Genomic DNA, 21,262 nt, shown 5'->3' with positions numbered 1-21,262 from the left:
GGGGCTTTCCTCTTGCCACATTCTCCCCCTAAATCCTTGGGAAAGGAGAGCAAGCGGGCGAAGCAGAGGGCAAGTGGGATGAGGGTCAGTGGGGACGGCCGGCCCAGGTCTGCGAGCAACGGGGGGTGGGGCGGGGGGCTCCCCTCAGATGCCCAGAGCTCCGGCTGGCGCTGAAGGAAATGATTTCCACCTGCCTTCTCAGCAGCGCTGCCCCAAGGCTGCAGATTAAGAATCAATTAAGAGCGGGAAGAAGGATTTGCCAAGCGGAGGCGGTGAGAGCTGGGGGCTCGGGGCCGCAAGATGGATGGATGGGGGCGACTGGCAGAGGCGAGGGGCTCCGTGGGCCCCGGGCAGGGGTGGGGGGGGCTCAGGGGGAGGCTCCCTGAGACCGCAGTCCAGGGTAGCGGTAAAACCAGTGCTCGCTTCGGAGGTCGTTGTGAGGATTGAAACGTGTGCGGCTCTAAGAATAGTGCCTGGCATGCTACAGATGACAGACAGATCGGCGTTTGCTAAATAAAAATAAGACGAAGGATGGGGCCGGGCCTCCCCTGGCCGTACATGGCCGGTGGCCGCCGCGGGAGACCCTGTGGGTGCCCCCACCCGGACCACATCCCCTTTCCGGGGCCAGTGCACCTGTCTTCCACCCGCTTCGGGTTCGGCCATTAGCTGCCAAGGACTGACACCTGCCCCTTCTCTGGAGCACGTCTTGTGCTGGGAGCCCCCTCCTCTGGAGATGCCAGGGGGCTACTCCCTCCCCCCAGGTACAGCCCGCAGCCAATCGCAGTCCGATCTGGGGGTGCTAAAGGCCAGCCCCCCCATTGCCTCAACTTGTGACAACAATATGATGCAGTTCACACTCCAGAGCTCCCCGTGGGATCAGGCTGGGGTTAGATCCAGCTGAACCCACGTCCTGGCTGAGCCCACCCATCTGTCCGTCCTGCTTCCCTCGCTCTCTTCTCTCCTGAGAGTCCTGCCCCCCACATCACGGGCATCCGAGTCCCTGCCTCAGGTTCTGCTTCCAGGTAGGTGCTATGGACCGAACGTTTGTGGTCTCCCCACATTCACATGTTGAAGCCCTAACCCGGGATTGGGTTTAGAGGCAATCGTGAGGATGGGGCCCTCATGATGGGATTAATGTTCTTAGGAAAGGTGGGGGGATGCCTGGGGGGCCCAGTCGGGTTAAGTCGCTAAGCACTCAGCTCTTGGTTCCGTCTCAGGTCATGATCTTATGCTTCGTGAGTTCGAGCCCCACATCAGGCTCTGTGCTGACAGCTTGGAGCCTGCTTGGGATTCTCTCTCTCTCTCAGTCTCTCCCTCTGCCCCTTCCCTGCTCGTGCTCTCTCTCTTGCTCTCTCTCACAAACAAATAAATAAACAAACATAAAAAAAGAGGGGCGCCTGGGTAGCTCAGTCGGTTAAGCATCTGACTTCAGCTCAGGTCATGATCTCACAGTTCGTGAGTTCGAGCCCCACTCCAGGATCTACACTCTCTCTCCCTCTCTCTCTGCACCTCGTTCACTCAAGCTCTCTCTCAAAAATTAATTAATTTTTAAAAATTAAAAAAAAAAATTTTTTTTAAGAAAGAAAGACACGAAAGAGACCAGAACTCCTCTGTGCCTGCCCTCCCTCTCTCCTCTCCCTCTGCCACGTGAGAACACGTGAGAACACAGAAGGTGTAAGCTGTCAGCCAGGAAGAGAGCTGCCACGAGGGACTGAATCTGCCCAGACCTTGATCTGGGACTTCCCAGCCTCCAGGACCGTGAGAAAGGAGTGTCTGCTGTTTAAGCCACCCCCCTCCTGGCCCCTCCCACATCTATGGTATTTCGTTACAGCAGCCCAAGGTGTCGGAGACAGTCGCCTTCCTAGGAGGCCGACCCAGCTACTCACACACCAGCTGGAATGCAGTCTTAGAACTGAACCCCACTCCCTGTGAGCTCCAAGTCAACCTTCCCCTGCCCCCGTGATTCCAACTCCTGTTTCAAATCAGATGACACTCCTGTCACCCCAGCCTTGCCTCTCCAAATGCCCCCCCTCAGTGGCCAAGGTGATCCTTTTCGATTTCTAATTATTTGTCTGATCAGTAGTACATTCACACGTTCAAAAAAAAAATGTAAATACACAAAGAGGTATTGTTTGACAGGTCCCCTTTTTACTTTTTTTTTTTTTTTTTTAAGTTTATTTATTTTGAGAGAGAGAGAGAGCACAAGCAGGGGAAGGGCAGAGAGAGGGAGAGACAGAATCCCAGGCAGGCTCCGTGCTGTCAGCATAGAGCCTGATGTGGGGCTCGATCTCACAAACCACGAGATCATGAGCTGAGCCAAAGTCAGGAGTCGGACACTTAACTGACTTAGCCACCCAGGTGCCCCAAAAGGTCCCCCTTCTTACTCCAGGCCCCACTGGCCCAGTTTGCAAGCTGCCAACAGATATACATTATTACCAGAATCAGATATATCTTTCCATAGTGTCTTTATGCAAGTCTGGACAAATATGAATATATTTTTCTGCCCCCATCTACAAAAAAAGGTAGCTGACTCTGCATTCTACTCTATGCAGAGAAATCTTTTTTTTTTCCTTAGAGAATTTTTATAATGTTTATTTACTTATTTTGAGAGAGAGAGAGAAAGGAATGAGCAGGGGAGGAGCAGAGAGAGAGGGAGAGAGAGAATCCTAAGCAGGTTCTTCATTGTCAGCACAGAGCCTGACATGGGGCTTGATCTCATGACCCTGAGATCATGACCTGAACCAAAATCAACAGTCGGACGCTTAGCTGACTGAGCCACCCAGGTGTCCCTAGGCAGAGAAATCTTTTAAAAGATGTTCATAATTCTCTGATGTCTCGATCTGGGCATCTTGGGCAGGGTAGTTCTTTGTGACATGTGACTGGTTGTCACAGTGCAGGCTGTTGTGTGTCCCCGCTGCCATATCCAGATGTCACAAGCAATCCCAGGCATTGTGACCGCACCAAACTCTTGCACATTTCTACCGTCAACCTGAGGGGTGATAGTGTCCCTCACTGACAACTGCTGCACCACATCTGACCTCTCTGGCCCCCATGTCTCCTCTGCCCCCACCACTCTGGCCATGTTAGCCTCATCACTGTTCTTTGAATACCAAGGTGTGCTCCTGCCTCAGGGCCTTTGCACAGGTCATTCCTTCTCCTTGGAACCTTCTTCCTCAGTTACCCCCAGGGTTAATTTTTATTAGCCTCACAACATGAAGGCTGGCTTTCCCTACAGCAAGGGATCTGAGGGAGCTGAGGCTCTGCCTCGTTCTGTCGCCTGTGTCACACTCTATCCATCAGACGATGGTTCCTCAAGCCACACTCCAGATGGAGGTAGACAGGGCTCCGTTTCTTGCAAGAAATAATATCAAAGAATTTGTGGACGTATTTATTTGATAAACATTTTTTTTAAGTTTATGTATTTATTTTGAGAGAGAGAAAAAAAGCAAGCGCGAGAGGGACAGAGAGAGAATCCCAAGCAGGCTCTGCACTGTCAGTGTGGAGCCCTACGGGCGGCTCGAACTCACGAACCATGGGATTACGACCTGAGCCAAAATCAAGAGTCAGGCGTTTAACCGACTGAGCCACCCAGGCACCTCATATTTTAGAATTCTTTTTATGGTGATCTAATTGACATAGAGCATTGTATGCTAAGTGTGCAACATAATGATTATATATATATATTATATATGTTATTACATTACATACATATAATGATCACCACAATAAATCTAGTTAAGACCCATCACCACACGTGGTATGTTTTTTTCCGTGTGATGAGAACTTTTAAGATCTACTCTCAGCAATTTTCAAATATACAGCGCAGTATTGCTACCTAGAGTCACCGTGCTGGACATTCCATACCCAGGGCTTATATGCTATCTGGAAGTTTGTACCTTCTGGCCACCTTCACACATGGGCAAAATGGGGGTAGGTGGACATATTTTATTTTATTTTATTTTTTTAGTTTATTTATTAGAGAAAGAGAGAGGGAGAGAGGGAATCCCAAGCAGGCTCCACATTGATAGCGCGGAGCCCGATGCGGGGCTCGAGCTCACGAACCACGAGATCGTGACCCGAGCTGAAATCAGGAGTCTGACGCTCAACCAAGGAGCCACCCAGGCGCCCCTGGGTGGACATGTTTTAAAACCACCACATTCTACCGTATTTTTTTTTCCTTCTCTTCCCGTCTTTAAATCATATATATCGCTCACTTCCTTATTTGTGGGCTCTCTCCTCTACAGCTACCCTGTGAGGTCCCCAAGAGTAGAAACCACCCTCTTTGTTCCCCAGCACAGAGTAGCTGCTTGACAACTAGGGTTTGGGTTGGGCTTCTGGGAAGCAGAGTCTGAGATAAGGATTCAAAGGCAAGTCGTTTATTTAGGTGGTGACCCGGGGAAACACCAGCAGGGGGGCAGGGAAGGGAGACAGATGGAACACAGCTGGTGACTGACGGGTGTGTTATGGAGCCCGTTACCACTGTGGGTGACTGAAGCTCATTCGCGCTGGGGACCTCCGGGGGGCGGTGCAGGACGGCGCGGGGAGGTGAGAGAGACAGACGGCTCGTTTGCTCACCAACTGCCCGTCAGGTCGAGAGGCGATCCCGGGGAGGGGGGCCGTTCCCTGGCACTTGCAACCTGCCAGGCTCGGGGCAGAGGAGGCTTCAGAAGCTTTGGAGAAAGCCCCAAGGCCGAGAGCCGCGCGCGAAGCGGCAGCTGGACCGCAGCCGGGAGCCTGCTGAGCCGGTGAGGCTGGAGGGGTCTGGATGGGGCATCGACAGCTTCCGCTGCAACCATCAGTTGAATAATTGAATACACATTTTTCAAGAGTTCCCCATAGCCTAAAGGACACTTCTGAGCTGGCGCATAAAACCACTGTGACCCAGCTTTAGGTCCTGATGCTACATCAGCGGTGGCAAACTCGAACATCTACAGGGTCCGCCGGGCAGGAAAGACAGAGGGCAAAGCCAGCTGGGGGTTAGGAACAGGGAGTCCTCCTGGATTTCATTTTCCTTTTTTATACAGAGATGTGAGTATGGCTGGACCTTGCTCTAAAACGCGAGCCAAATGTTATGATGCTAAGGGACCCACAGGCACTGTGTTGGGAGGCAATAGGGAGTGGTGGGGACCGTGGAGGATGCGAGAGCCCGTTCCCCTTATGCTCTGGTCTCTTACTGCCTTGTGGGGATGCAGGTCCTGGCTGGGTTACCCGCTTTTCTGGGTTTTCTTGGAAGGGCAGAAATCTGGATTTTTATACAAAATCGTTAATTAGTTAGGGACGCCTGGGTGGCCCAGTCGGTTAAGCATCCGAGTCTTGGTTTCGGCTCAGGTCACGGTGCCCAGGGTTGTGGGATTGAGCCCCACATTGGGCTCCGTGCTGGGTGTGGAGGTTCCTTGGGATTCTCTCCCTCTGCCCCTCTCCCCTGCTCACTTGCGCGCGCGCTCTCTCTCTCTCTCAAAATAAAAATATACAATATAAAAAACGTTAATCATTAATTTTTAAGCCTTAGGAGTTCGATCAAGATATTTCTGAAAATACTTGTGGGCTGTTTTTGACTAGTTATCACCCTCTGCGCTACCCTTTTGGAGCAACTTACAGCTCCAAGAACCTGGCATATCCTTTAAAAACCCTAAGCCTTTGCACACGTTTTTTCCCTCTGCCTGATCTGCCATTCCAGTCTTTATGGAAAACTCGTATTCATCCCACAAACCCTACTCAGAAATTACTCAAAGCAGAACTCCCCTGGAACACCTCCTGAGCATTTTCTTATTTTGTTGAGTAGATTTATTTGTTTCTTCCTCCGCACCCCACACCCCAATCCCCACATACAATCTATGTGCCCTCTGGGGGGTAGCTCTGTGAGTCCCGGTCAGCACTGTGTCCTCAAGTTCAGGGTCCAGCACCACAGGGCACAAACAGAACTGGTTGAAGGCATGGCCTTGTCATGTTTCACCTTGTTATCTATATCCAGTGGTATAGTGGGTGTGTGTAAGCTGGCTCTCTATTATTATTATTATTATTATTATTATTATTTATATTTTCAAGGTTTTACTCTTTATTTATTTTGAGAGGGAGAGAGAGAGAGAGAGAGAGAATCCCAAGCAGGCTTCGCACAATCAGGGCAGAGGCCAATGCGGGGCTCAAACTTGTGAATGGTGAGATCACAACCTGAGCTGAAACCAAGAGTCGGACACTTAACTGAGCCTCCCAGACACCCCTGCCAGCTGGCTCTTAATTAAATTTTTTTGAAGTTATGGTGCCTGGGTGACTCAGTCAGATGAGGGTCCGACTTTGGCTCAGGTCACGATCTCGTGGCTCATGAGTTTGAGCCCCGCATCGGGCTCTGTGCTGATAGCTTGGAGCCTGGAACCTGCTTCCAGTTCTGTGTCTCCCTGTTCTCCCCCTCCCCTGCTCGTGCTCTGTCTCTTAAAAATAAACATTTAATTTTTTTAATGTTTATTTATTTTTGAGAGAGAGAGAGAGAACAAGTGGGGGAGGGACACAGAGAGAGAGAGAGAGACAGAGACAGAATTCAAAGCAGGCTCCAGACTCTGAGCCGTCAGCCCGGAGCCCGACGCGGGGCTCGAACCCGCGAACTGCGAGATCGTGACCTGAGCCGAAGCCGGACGCTCAACCGACTGAGCCACCCAGGCGCTCCAGTTCTAAAAATCTTTTACTGGAGCGCGACAAACATACTGCCTAGCGGGCATGTCAGACGCAGACCACGCGATGAATTCTCATGAAATGAGTTTAACGTTTTACCAGCACCAGATCAAGGATGGAACACTCCCAGCCCCCAGCGACTCCCCCCACCCCCAGCCCCTTCCAGCGGCCACCCCCCCTCCCCCCCGCCCAAGGATAACCATTGTCCCAGTTTCCATCATCACAGAAATCTTTTGCCCGTTCTAGAACTTCGTAGAAATGGAACCAGACAGTATTTCTTCTTCTGTATTTGCTTCTTGTTGCCAATATTGTCTGCGAGATGCGTCTGTGTTGCAGTATCCCAGTGTTGGACTCCCACAATTAGCCCCTCCAGTCTACTCTTATGGACATTTGGGTGGTTTCCAGTTTGGGACTACTTACCCCGGAGCGGAACTGCTCCGTCATGGGGGCGTGAAGAATCAGCTTTCGTGGGTGTAATGAAACAGTTTTCTAAAATATTACCACGTGCCCTCCCACCGCCAGGGTGTGGGATGCTGCACAGAATCTAATTCTTAGATGGCAAGGCCATCTTCTTAAAATGTACATCAAGGGGCGCGCCGGAGTGCTCAGTCAGTTAAGCCACCAACTCTTTCTTGACTTCAGCTCAGGTCATGATGTGAGGTTCATGAGTTCAAGCCCTGCATCAGGCTCTGTGCTGACTGCACAGAACCTGCTTGGGATTCTCTCTCTCTCCCTCTGCCCCTCCCCTGCTCTCTCTCTCTCTCTCTCAAAATAAAATAAACAACAACAACAAAAAAATCATCAACCACCACCGCACAATAAACAAATACAACGCATGATTAAACCAATTAATTTTTAAAATTTTTTTTTCTTTTTTAATATTTATTTTTGAGAGAGAGAGAGAGAGAGAAAAACAGAGCACAAGCAGGGGAGGGGCAGAGAGAGAGGGAGACACAGTGTCTGAGGCAGGCTCCAGGCTCTGAGCTGTCAGCCCAGAGCCCCACGCAGGGCTCAAAATGTCCCCATTTCAAATGAAATATCTCGAAGACATCGTTCCCCGTTTCCCTCCTAATCTAAATTAGCTCCCTGGTTATTCTCCTAGCTTCCTGTTCTTTTCCTTCAAGGCAATGATTACAGTTTAATAACGACAAATGTGTGTGATTTGGGTGTTTATTTCATCTGTGCCCAGGTATCAGTCATGTTCTATGTCCTGACTGGGCTTGTAGGTATACGGGTGCTCGTTGATGAAATTATACATTAAAAAATATATTGAACACACATACAGCCCTTAGGCCCCTGTTAGGCACTGTTCTATGCATTTCTCAAATATTAATTTATTTCATTGACATGCATTCATTTCACTTTTCAAACACTCGTGAAATGAATTAATTTCAACGTTCAAATGTTAATCTATTTCATTTGATCCGCAAAACAGCCTTATGAAGTGAGGCGGTTATTATCCTATTTAGAGATAAGAATATAGAGGGACATGGGGCGCCTGGGTGGCTCGGTCGGTCGAGTGACCCACTCCTGATTTGGGCTCACGTCACGATCCCAAGATGGTGGGATCGAGCCCCACGTCGGACCCCATGCTGGGATTCTCTCTCCCTCTGCCCCTCTCCCCCACTCGCACTTTCTCTCTCTTTCTCTGAAACAAAAAATAAGTAAGTAAGTAAGTAAATAAATAAAAGAATAGAGAGGTACAGAGACCCCATTCCCCTCAACCTCTTCAAAGGCTCGGAATCTTCCCCAGCACCCTCCACCTCTGACTGCCGGATGCAGGAGGAGACGGGGTAGTGTAGGATTTGGCCGGGTTAATTTCAAGTCTTGCGCTGGAAGGGGAATAATCACTTCCTCTGCGTCCCATTGGCCAGAACTCGGGCCCATGAGCCTGCCCAGCAATACGGGAGGCTGGGAAAGGCAGTCTTCCTGTGCGTATGGGGAGAGGAAACGGGTTTGGTGAGACGGTGGCTTCAGGGTCACCCTTTTACCTGAGCGCCTACTAAGTGCCAGATATTTATCCATGTTCTGCTGCTCAGTGCTGGAAATACATACATACATACATACATACATACTTGATTTAAAATACAATTTTAAATTAGCAAAACTTTACAAAGTTTTTGAATAAATACATTTTGAAATAAATTACGGTGAAGTGATCGTGATCACACAGCGTGTGTGCATGGAGAGCGGGTGCGGAGTGGGGATGGCCCTGTCCATCTGTATGGGCCCGGCAGTCCTGGACGGCAGAGCCCCTTCCCAGATGAAGCAGGTCCTGCCATCCCACTCCCCAGCAGCCATTCTCCTCTGTCTTTTGAGTATCGGTCTTTTCAGTTTTAGCTGGGTACATGGCTTCCCTGTTAGAGACTACAACTCCCAGTCTCCCTTGCAGCTAAGTGTGGCCATATGACTAAGTTCTGGCCAATGGGATGTGAGCATTCGTGCCGTGTGCCGCTTCCGGTGTGTCCTTCAAGGAAAGCTTTTGCCTTCCACTTCCTTTTCCCTGATTCTCCTCGAAACTCCAGGAGGAATCCACCAGTGATGTGCATGGCAACACTGTCCCCCTAGCCCTGGACCTAGGCTAACCTCTGGACACTCACATGAGCAAAAAATAGACCCTCATCTTAGAGCCACTGAAGTTTTGGGCCTCTTTGTCATAGCATCGTGGCTTGTGCAGGACTAATGCAGCATCAGCCCTCTCCTGCAGGCTAACCCCTTGGGTGCTGACCTAGCTCCTCCATTCCTGTCACCACACTCCCTCCCTCCCTCTTGTGACTCTGACGTCCCACACAAGAATGCACAAACCTTCCTAGATTGTGTCCCAAGTAACACCAGCATGTGAGAGACGGGAGTCAGACAGACAGGTTATGTCGAGACTTCATTTGTTCAAGATCTTAATGCTCTGGGCTTACCGCACTATTTCAATCACCAGCCTACAGAGTCTAGACTCCTAGAAGTCTGATATTTTTGTTTTCCTGGCATCCCTTTCCTTTTCTACTGTTTCGCTTGGAGGAACCATGTCTTAACCCCCTTTTGGTCAACATGGAACAGCATGGCAGGATTGAAGCCCTCTTCCCTCCCCCACCCCTTACCTCCAGGGATGAGCATGTGGCCCAAGATAGGCCTATCAGAACATTTCCCCCTTCCTGGTTGGTCCAGGGATAGACCTGTGACCCAAGATGAGTGGATGAGAGACAGTCCTTAGACTTTTGCAGCAATTGTTGGAAAAGAGGTATTTTTCTGTCTGCCAAGGTTGCTAAGTTGTGCGGATATAAGTCAGGAATGCATGGAACCGTCTCACCACTATTTATTGAGAGCTGGCCTGAGAGAGAGGCTAACACAAAAGAAATCTGAATTAGGAGATGGACAGACCCAGACTCCTGGTGATATCATCGAGCGCCTGGATCCAGCCATGACTGAAGTTATACTGCTGTTGTACTTTTCCCTTGTATGAGCCAATGCCTTCTCTTTTTGAATAAGTGATGGCAATTAAGGGTTTCCTTATGTGCAAACAAAAAACGTTCTGGCTGCTGCAAAGATTTCACCTCTGACCTCACCCAAGGGTGATAGCCCAGTGTTTACTCCATTAGGCTGATCATCTCCCTCCCACTCTAGGTCTTTCCATCTATCAGAAAGGAAGAAGAAAAGCCCCACTCAAGCCAACTTAAGTAATAATAATAATAATAGTCACCATCTTGTAGAACAGTAAGTTCAGAGTCAGGGCAGCTCCTGGGTTGATTAATTCAGTGGCCCGATGATGTCATCGACTCAGGGCCTTTGCTGCCCTCCCTGCATCTTAGCTTTGTCCTAAGGCTGGCTCTCTTCATGGTCTGAAGTCAGCTTCCAGAACTCCAGGTGTCATGTGCAGAAATGACAGGTTCCAGCAGCAGAAGAGCCCATCTCTTAATCGCATCTCTTTTCAAGAGGAAGGAACCCTTCTCCTGGTTCTCCCTAACCCGAAATTTGTCATGCGGTGTCTCGGTTTGGGGTCCTCCAGAGGTGCACTCAGAGGCCCAGTATGAGTGCAAGCAGTTTATCTGGGAAGTAAATCCGGGAAACACTGGCGGGGAGATCAGAAATGGTATAGGAAAAGGAGGGCAGCCAAAGCAAGGGGTAAATAAGCAATCACTGCCAAGGGCATCTGGCGTTCAATTCCGCTGGGCTACGTTGTGCGGATGCGTATTTCTGAGACGTCTCACCCAAGTGGAGAGGTCCCTGCGAATGCATGCTCCAGATCCCATCCATCATAGATTGAGGGCTGCTCCCAGGGTCACTTCCGACCTGTCCCACGTGTGGATCAGGAGAAAACCCCCAGGTAGAGAGCCGCACACATGTGCCCAGGGGTCGGCAAACTCTGTAAAGGTCCAGATAGAAGTATTTTTAGCTTTTCAGATTGCATAGTCTCTTTCGCAGTTAGTCTACTCTGCCCTTTGAGCGCAAAAGAGCAGCCCGAGAAGATACGGAAACAAACGAACGTGGTTGTGGGCCAATAAACTTTATTTGCAAAGACCGGCCTCAAGCCCTAACTTCGTCCACCCATGGGCTGGAACAGCCAGTCCTGAGCGGAGCCGGCAGGATGCCCACAGCTTCAGAGGCCATGCCCCAGCCAATCGTCAGTGAAGGGAAGGGAACGCCCGATGGATTTGGACCAACCAGAGCCCACCTTCTGAAGCACCCGCCCACTCAGCCTGGAAATGGATTGGCCGCTGCCTCTTCCTAGATGGTTGAGGGTCAGGCGCGTTCAAGGCCACGAGAAGACGTCAAGGGTCCACGGTGTGGAGGCCCACAGAGCAGGCACTTGGCTCTGGGGTTTGTTTGGCTTTTTTATTTTCCCTGCCTGGATGATTGATGGCTGGAGCAGGAATCTCAAACTCTCACCCTGACCCAGGCACAGGCTCAGGTGTGGCCGAGTCCCGCTCAGGGGTGGCTGGCCAGACACTGTGTCCAGGTGGATCCCCAGGGCACAGAGGAGCTGGAAAAGATGGGAGACGAATTGGAGTGTGGTCCTCCATCGCATTAGCTCAGGTCTGGGACTCCCAGGCGGAGCCTTCCAGATAAATCCTTTCTTTCTGTGAAAGCACATCTTCCAATACTCTGCAGTCATTAAGCAGAATGAGGCGGGCCTGGATGCGCCCATTTGGGGCGGGTGTCCAAGCTATATAATTAACTGGAGAAAAAGCAAGGGTGGAACAGTGCGTCTGCAACGATCCCCCATTTGTGAAAGGCAAAGAGGATATTCGTGCAGATGCTGGAGTGTGAATACAAAACACCAGAGTGGATGCACCGGCCAGGTCTGAGCCGGGCTATATTGAGGCCAAGGGAGGATCAGCACAGAGAGAGACTCAACTCAGCACACTCTCCCTTTGACAGGCCCTGCATTCTTTTCATTTAATCAGGAGTGCGTATTGCCTTTATGAGAAAAGAAATTCCACTCATTCTCCCACCCACTCATATTTTGTTGCTGTAGGGATGGGAAAAAAGGTAAAGAGGACTGGGTTTCCCCCAAAGCCGTCCCTGGACTGGGGGATTTAGGTGCAGGAAGTTTAATCTCCAAAGTGATTCCAAGAAACACAGGTTGAGGGGGGACGAGGAGTGAGGCAGGACAATGAAGGCAGCCAGTATAGGGGGTGTCATTGAGCAGGTTCCCAATGTGATAAGTGGGGTGCAGTTCTGCTGGGGACCTCCAGGGGCAGCAGAGAGCACAGACTTCAGAGTCCTATCTGCAGAGGAGGAGGGAGCTGGGGTATTTATCCTCCAAAATTCTGTCTCTTGTTGATGACAGTCACTTCTGGGAGTGTCCCCTCCCAGCACTTCGGGCCTGCAGCCTCCCCCCGCCCCCCTGCTTACTTGTATAAAAGCCTCAGGCAGAGAGACGCAGGGATGTCTGGGCCAAGGGGATGTAAAAATAGCACCAACCACACTTGCTTTACTGTAATAGAAAGCAAGAGTTTGGAGTGGATGGTTGGATTTTATGTCAACTTGGCTGGGCCACGGTGCCCAGATATTTGGTCAAATATTATTTGGGAAGTTTCTGAGAAAGTCCTCTCTTTGGGTGAGATTAACATTTAAATCAACGGGCTTTGAGGAAAGCAAATTACCCTCCATTTTGTGGGTGGGCCTTATCCAATCAGCTGAAGGCCTTAAGAGAACAAAGACTGATGTTCCCTGAGCAAGGAGTTCTGCCAGCAGCAGACCGCCTTTGGACTACAACTGCAACACTTCCCTGGGTCTCCTGCCTTCTGGCCTATTCTGCAGATTTCGGGCGTGCCAGCCTCCACAACTGCAAAAGCCAAATTCCTAAAATAAGTCTCTCTCGCTCCGTAGACATATGAGAAGTTTCCTTCGTGAGCGACTTGGTTTAAGTTTGAAACAAAGTAAAGTCGGTTTTGTAAATAAAGTAAAAAAGCGTGAAGGGGAGCACCTCTGCCATGGTGCCTGGCAACCCTGTGTGTATCCCCACGGCCACACTGGCAAAGGCTTGAACCACGGCAAATCACATCTCTTCCGTTTTGCGGTTGTCTTTTTTTTTTGGAGTGTGGGATACAGGCCTCAGGGGGCTTCTTCTTTTATTCACGTAAGTAGCTGTCAGAATTTAAAAGTGGTTTGTTGTGTTTTTACTGGGTCAGACTGTCAGGCTGCGTGCTTGGCAAGGTGGTGTGCAAAAGGCAGAGGCGAGTGACTGAGCTTCAAGGGACACTGGGGTGACAACCCGGACTGCTTTGCCCTCACACCCTCTCCTCATCATCCTGACTTGCTTCTGTCGGGTGTGGGTCTAAATATTCTAGATCTAAGGGCACCTGGGTGTGGCTCAGTGCACGAAGCATCTCTTTTTGGCTCCGGTGATGATCTCATGGCTCGTGAGTTTGAACCCCACATCCGGCTCTGCGCTGACAACGAGGAACCTGCTTGGGATTCTCTAGCTCCCGCTCTCTCTGCCCCTCCCCCCTCTCAAAAATAAATAAACATTCAAAAAAGAACAGTAAACAAATATTCGAGGCTCAGTCGGTTGAGCGTCCGACTTCGGCTGTGGTCATGATCTCGTGGTTCGCGAGTTCGAGCCCCGCATCGGGCTCTGTGCTGACAGCTCGGAGCCTGGAACCTGCTTCGGATTCTGTGTCTCCCTCTCTCTCTCTGCTCCTCCCCCACTCGTGCCCTGTCTCTCCCAAAAATAAACATTAAAAAAATTAAAAAAAAAATAGATATAAGATGTTTCAACAGCACCTGCCACCCATGTTAGGTTTTACTACTGTGCTAACACTTTCCCCTATTGGAGCTCGTCTCCTGGGACCCCGGGTCAGGTGACAGCTGGTTCCCTGATCGGGGCCTCCCCAGGCTGCCCACAACCTGCGGGATGCTCCCACCTCTCCCCTTCCCTGGCTCCCGGCTGCTCCTGTCCCAGCCTGGGTCCCAGCGTCATCTCCTCCCCTCTCCTTTGCCCCTCAGCCCCAGGGTGACCAGAACCCCTGCCTCGTGGGACAGCTTTCTAGCACTTTCCCCTTTTTAAGAGATTGACTGCAATTTCTCTAATAACATCACATTAGCTAGAAATTAATGTCCTCATTAAGACAGCAATTAGGCACATTAGCGCGGCAATAAAAGAGAAGCTTATGGAATAATTGCTGGTTCCAAAATGCCTTTAATTTAGTGTTTTATATTGCGCCGTGTTATTAATTTTTTCCCTCGGCAGAAGATAATAAGAGAAACATTTGAATTGTGGGAAGGTTTAAAATAAAAAAAAATTTTTTTAAAGGAAAGCGATGTTGATGCCTATAGACAGATGATCTTTCTTTTCCACGAAGCCCCCAGTGATTCTCGAACCCCTCGGATGATGGCGGGGAAGGGGGGGGTGCAGAGGGTCGGGCCGTGCCTGGGGACTCTTTTCGTGGATCTGGGACGCGCTCATCCATGGATGGGGAGATCACGAGGGAAAAGGTGGATGAGGAGTAAATTTGTGGAAGGTTCTTTTGCCCCCATCTGAAGCCCTGAGTCGATCTTAGCATCCCTAAGTGTGGCGCAGCTGGACAGGAGGCGGCTCCCGCGGGGAGCAGCAGAATTAGCTGGCACCGCTGAGTGTCCTTGCCCCAAATCCGGAATCTTCTTTGGCTGTCTTAGGTTGGACTGGCTCCAGAGGCAGCCCCTGAGAGCAAGTGGCCCCAGGAAGCACCAGGAGGGACAAGGGGAAGTGAGAGAAGGAAGGGAAGAAGGCAATTTCGGGTAGTGGTAAGTGCCGTGAGTAACAACCATAAAAATCAGAGGAAGCAGCTGATGAGGGGCCGGAGGGTGGCACGCCTGTCTGAGATAGGGACGGCCTCTCAAAGGAGGGGACGCGTGAGCAGGGACATCATGAGGCGAGGGAGGGACCCACCCTGGGGAAAGAGCATGCTTCCAGGCAGGGAAGCAGCAGGTGCAAAGGCCCGGAGGTGGGTGCAGGCTTGGAGAGTGGGAGAATCTGATGTCGCTGAATGGAAGTGGGGGTGGGGGGGGGAGTGAGGGGGATGGGGCTAGAGATCAAGAATGGAAGGAACGGGGAAGAGTTTGTAAGAAAGGGAAGGAGATGGTAACCGAATCCGGGCCCAATTCTTCCGTGAGGAAGGGCAAGGTGTGCCTGATGCACCCGCGCTAGTCAGGCCTTGTGTCAGTTACCTGTAGCCCATTGTGCTGTGTGACAGACAACCCCCCAGTCCAGTGGCTTAGACAATCGGCCTTAATTATGGCTCACAGTCTATGCATCAACCGGACATTTCTTCTGTCTGGGCGCATTCAGGAGTCTTTCATCAGCTGGGGATCCGGAGGACACTCTTTATTCACCCAGGTTGGGCCCTGTCACATGTTTGGGGTTCGGCTGGCCATAGGTTGGTCTAGGATGGCCTCGGCTGGGACGACAGGGCTTGCCTCGATATGCCTCAGCCGGCTGGCCCGGGCTCCAGTCAGGTGACAGAGGCAGGGTAGGTGGTGAGGGCATCGACCTGGGTCCATCTGGCAGTCAATCTACACCAGCTGCATTACGTCTTTGGGACTTTTGATGATCACCCCCTGTCCCTCTCTGGCTCTCCCAAGACATCCTACGGTCTTTGACTCCAGCTCCAGCCCCTCTAGAATTCTTCCCGCCCAAGTTTGTTCTCTTAAGGTCCCAAAGGAGCTGTAGCCTGTGTTGTTCACAACCTCAAATTTCTGGCGAGGCTCGCTTTCCTCCTCTGCTTTGGGGCATGACTGGAGCTGAAATTCATTATTGAAATAACTGACTCTCTTAATAGTGAACTGTGAGTTGGTGTCAGCCACAGCGGGGCAGAGGTTTGTCCATAGGGTGCCCCTGAGCAAAGGAGAAAGGGGCACTCACAGCATGGCTTGAGCACACTCTGTGCCCCCTTGTGCAGTGTCCAGCCTGCCCAACCATACCAGCCTGACCTGATTATGGGAGTGGAGAGGAAGAGGGAAGAGAGAAAGAAGGGGAAAGGGATTCCACTGGGATCCAGGGCACCATTTAGCCTTAGCACTCTGGCCAAAGGAACAACCTTCCTCAAATGGATGAGGGACCCAATGGGGAGCCAGCCCAGCAAGCCAGGATGGGCACCCAGACAGGCAGCCTATTCTTCTAGTGGACCAAGGCTGGATCAGGCCCTGTGGGGGAGGGGGATCAGAAGAAGGGAAAGGAAGAGGGTAGAAAGGTCCCAGTTGAACATACTCCCCACCCCCTTCCTGTGTCCCCAGGAAATAAAGTGCAGCTGGGTTCTTGGTTGCCATAGTGACTGCCACGCAAAGAATTTGGGGGGAAAAACACCCCGGGGGCATGAAGAAGCAATTTGCTCTCAGCTCTGGGAGGCAGGGGGTGGAAGGAGGACACGGGGATGGGGATCGGAATCTCCTGGGGAGAAAAAGTTAAGAGAGGCCTGCCAGGGTAGGTGGTGTCAGGGAGCCTGGAACCTTCCATGCCCCCCCACTTCTACCAGTGATCCAAAAGAAGAGTGGGTGGAGGCACCCCCCCCCAGCTCTGGTGTGGGTGCTTCCAAATCCCAGGCCCCCCTTCCGGGGCCCAACTGGGCAGCTGTGAGCTCCTGGTGTCCACAGGGACAGGACCTCCATGTGGATTTTTTTTTTTTTTTGAATTTCCAATTCCACCTCAGGACAAGGCACTATCTGGGGCAGTGCACAGGCCTGAGACCCCTCAAATCCTTCCTCAAACTCAGGAAAGGGCCCGGCCTCACTGCCCAGCCCCTCCCCCCTCCTCCTTGGCTACACACGGAAAGGTCTACATATCCCGGGCTGTGGGGAGGAGGGTGGATTGGATTTAACCCCCCCCAGAGGGAACCTGCAGCCCGGTTTTCCTCCCTCCAGCTTCTCTAAACCTCCAAGAAAGCAGAGAAGGCACGGTGTGGTGGCAGCTGCATTTTTTTTTAATCTGTTAATAAAACCGCAAGTGAATCAAATCCGCTCGAAGGGAAAGGGTGGGGGGGGGGTGCGGTGCAGCGAGGCAGGGGCCATGGTGTTTGCAGAAGTTGGAAATTTAATAAGAAGGGGAAATAAAAATAGCCACTGTGCCGGAGACACAGAGAGAGGGTTGGGAGACGTAGGTGGGTGTGGGACTCCAGGCTGGGTGGAAAGCATGAAGAAGAGACAGCCAGAGGGTCCCAGAGTCTGGAGAGGCAAGGGGGGTGGGCACAGCTAGGGGCAACAGGAAGGAGGGGACTTGGAGTACCCACCAAAACGGCCCGATTCCCTGGCAGGTTTTCCGCAGGGGTGAGCGGGCCAGAGAGGTTAGGGATTGGCAGTCTGAAAGCCTAGGCGAGGAGGGGCAGCTCCTGGTTCCTTGGTCTTTGAGCTGGTCAGGATACGCATCACACTGTTCGGGCTGCCATGAACAGCTGTGCAGGTGGCTCACTGCACAAGAATGCTAGAAAGAAGCCAGAGCAAGGCCTGATATCATCTCTTCCCCTCATTGCGCTCTTCCTCTGCCCCGAAGAAAGGGTGCCTTTTAAGGATCCACAATAAAGGTGCAAACACCCTAAATGTCCATCACCAGAGGAATGGATGAACAAATGTGGTCCATCCATACATTGGAATATGATTCAGCCGTAAAAGGAGGACCGATCTTGACACACGCTACAATGTGGAGGAAACTTGAAAACGTTATACCCAGTGAAAGTAGCCAGACACGACAGAGCACACACGACCCGATTCCATTTATGTGAAATGTCCAGAATAAGTAAATCCACAGAGACAGAAAGCCGACGGGTGGTGGCCAGGGGCTGGGAGGAAAGGGGAAGCTGGGGAGTGACTTAATGGGTGCCGGTTTCCTTTTGGGGTGACGGGGATGTTCTGGAACTAGGTAGACGTGGTGGCCGCACAATGTGGTGAAGGTGCTAAATGTCCCTGAAGTGTATTCTTCAAAATGGTTGATTTTGTGTTAGGTGAATTTCACCTCAGGAAAGAAAGAAAGAATGAAGGAGGGGGAAGGAGGAAGGAAGGAAGGAAGGAAGGAAGGAAGGAAGGAAGGAAGGAAAGAAGGAAGGAAGGAAGGGAGGGAGGAAGGAAGGAAGGGGAAGATCCACATAAAGACGATAGCAGGGTCCCTGCACAAGACTTATCACACCCCATCTACCCCCAGAAAGCCCGGGATTGCCCACAGCAGTCCAATTCCAGAGCAGCCTTGGAATGCATTCATTCATTCGTTCAACAAGAATTCACCGAGTGTTTATTTCATGCCAGGTGCTGTGCTGGGCGTTGAAGGGGGTACACCCCTGCCCCAGGGCTGACACTCCAGTGAGGTGGTCAGACTGACCCAGCAAACACAGCCTCCGGTACATTAGGTGGGGGTGCGTGCCCGCTCTAGAAACAACAAAACCGCGTGGGTGGGGTAGGCGGGGGCACTGTGCGCGCTTTTAACTGGGTGTCCTCACTGAGGAGGTGACATCTGAACAAACTCCGAAGCAGGCAAAGAGGAGTCACGTGGTATGTGGAGGAAGAGCATTCCAGGCAGAGGGAACAGCCAGTGCAAAGCAGGGAGGCTTGTTACTTGCAACCAGTGACGCTAAATGTGGGTTGTTGCGCAGGAGTTAAGGTTCTGCTAGAGCCTTCCCCCCCACCCCCAGTTGTGACTTGGATGAGGCACCAGCTGGACGAAGGCATAGGCATGATCCCCATCACCAACCCCCCAAGTCAGAAGTCTTGGATTTCTATCAAGACTTGATGATCTCCGAGGTATACCAGAGGCAAGGCAAGGGTCACAGTAGTACATCCTAGAAAGTACTTATTACGCGCTCCACGCTATCACATTCACTGATGTAATCCCCAGCGGCATCGAAAATGGTATGATCCCTACTTTCCGGGTGGGGAAACTGAGGCACGGACCGATGAAGTGGCCCGGCCAAGTGAGCAAGAGGCAGCTGTGAGTTTGAACCCAGGATGGCTTTCTGCGGATCCAGACGAACAAGGATCTGGGAGCTTCTCTCGAGGCCGCACCTTGAAGGGTTCGGAGGCCTCCAGGCCTGTTTTTGAGTTGCCGCTGGCCCGGGGGCTCGCAGACGGCCGAGGGTCCCAGGTGAGGGGTGGCTGTCAGCATCGGCGGGTGATTGATGGTTTAATCGCTCGCCCCGTGACCCTGGCCCTTCTAGCCCACGCTGCGCTGAGGCAGGCGGTCCCTGGCGAGAAGCAGAGATGGGGTAATTTGGTTACCGTAAAGAGAACGAAAATTCCAGAGGGAGACAGAGGGAGCGATGCGCCGACCGGGGGGCAAAATGGGAGCCGGTTAGTCTGGGCTCGGATGGGAGGGAGGAGGCAGATCCCCAGTCCTTTTGGGGGTCGGGGCCCTGACAGCTCTCCGCCCCTCTCCAGCCTCATCTGACTTCCTGTCTTGAGAATGGAGAGGGCAAATGCCATGCGTGAGAGGCCACAGGGCACAGCCAAGGCCTAAGAGGCGAGGGCAGCATGTGGCCTCTACCTGAACCATCTGAGGGGGACACAGGAGCGAGGCGGGGGCTGGTGGAGCAGGGGGCTGGAGAGGGCGGGGGGCTCCAGGTACCGCGGTCAGAAGCCTCGTGTCATCCTTGACTTGACTCCTTTCTCGCTCTCTGTCCACTCACATCCAAACCTTGGACTTCTGCCCACCTCCGCGGCCCCGCCGGGTCCAGCCCAGCGTCGCCCTCCTGCACCTGCTGTCGCGTCCGGCCTGGTCCCAGGCTCCTGGTCTCGCCTTGCGGTCTCTTCCCCCCTCGGCCCCCAGGGGGCGCAGGTGAGCACCCGAGCCCGCTTGGGCTCCTCTTCCGCTCAGAACTAACGGCCACCTTGGCTTGCTTTGCTGTTGCTGCCATCGCGAGTTCCCACAGACTTAGCTGCTTCAACAACACGTATGTATCATCGCGGGCCCTGGGGTAAGATATCAGCTGACTGCGAGGCTCGGGGGAAGGAGCCCTTATCTCCTTCAGGTGCGGGCAGAATTCAGTTCCTTGCGGTTGCAGGGGGGAGGTCCCCCTTTCCCCAGTGGCTGCCACCTGAAGCGGTGGCCTGCAGTCCCTGGCTTGTGGCCTCTCCCACCACCTTCAAAACCAGCCAGGAGAGACCTTCTGACATGGCCGTTCTCTGGCCCCCTTTCTGCCTCACCCGTCTGCGTTTAAGGATTTGTGTTACGAGATTGGGCCCACCCCGTAGTCAGGATGATCTCAAAGAGCCTTAATGTAATCACATCTGCAAAGTCCCTTTTGCAATGTGAGGTAATACGTGCACAAATTCCAGGGATTCGGACGTGGACATCTTTGGGGGGCCATTGCGTCTGCCAGCTTCCTCACTCAGAGCAAAACCCAAGTCCTCCCTGAGGCCACAAGGCCCTGCACACCCCCATCACCTCCCTGCCCTTGTCTCTGACTTTCTTCCCCTCCCGCTACCTGGGACTTCTCACTATTCTCCAGACTCCCTGGGCACATTCCTGCCTCAGGGCCTTTGCATAGGCTGTTTCCTCTGCCTGGATTGTCTCCTCCCTGATATCTGCAAGCCTCCTCCCTCACCTCCTCCAGGTCTCCCCTCACAGGTCCCTTCCCCAGGAAGCCCTTCTCTGATACCCTCCCCACCCCCACCCCCTTACAACCACCACAAATCCGCATGACTGCTTTATTTACTTGTACTCACTGGGATGTACCAAGGATATTTACTCGTTAGGCTGTCTCTTAGCTGGCTCCCCCACCCAAACGTCAGCTCTACCAGGGAGGTTCCTTGTTTCTGCTGTTCCCTGCTGACTCAATAAGTTTGTTAAATGGATGGAGGGCAGGCAGACGGGGCCCCAGGGGGAAGGAGGACCTGGGGCCCAGTGGAAGGCAGACCGGGCAGGTAGAGAGAAATCAGTGCAGGGGAGGGGGGGGGACAAAACGACTTCTAGAGGAACCTTGGAATCAAGACACTGTAACGAAAATGAACCAGCACAGAGCCACCCTTAACTCACGGGGTGGTTCCTCCTGCTCCTATAACGTGTTTTTACGGCGGGGTGGTGGCAGGGGTGTTAATGGATAAACTCTTAGCTTCCTGACTTTTCTGCGCATCTCAGATCACAGATGCTCTAATGGTCACCTGAGGTCAGAAGGCAGGCTGGGCACGATTCAGAACGAGAATGTCGAGA

At 52.1% G+C, this 21,262-nt stretch overlaps 1 long non-coding RNA gene across 1 annotated transcript; it reads right to left on the bottom strand.

Moving 5' to 3' along the window:
* Window positions 1-18,302: 18,302 nt before the first annotated feature.
* Window positions 18,303-19,930, bottom strand: LOC123605399. Its single transcript, XR_006715747.1, has 2 exons — window positions 19,679-19,930; window positions 18,303-19,298 (listed from the first exon to the last, which is right to left on the bottom strand). It is a non-coding gene; the product is annotated as an uncharacterized LOC123605399 (long non-coding RNA).
* Window positions 19,931-21,262: the final 1,332 nt, after the last annotated feature.

Source organism: Leopardus geoffroyi, chromosome A2, assembly GCF_018350155.1.
Source record: "Leopardus geoffroyi isolate Oge1 chromosome A2, O.geoffroyi_Oge1_pat1.0, whole genome shotgun sequence".
Classification (NCBI taxonomy): Eukaryota; Metazoa; Chordata; class Mammalia; order Carnivora; family Felidae; genus Leopardus; species Leopardus geoffroyi.
This window is presented reverse-complemented; position numbering and strand designations above follow the sequence as displayed.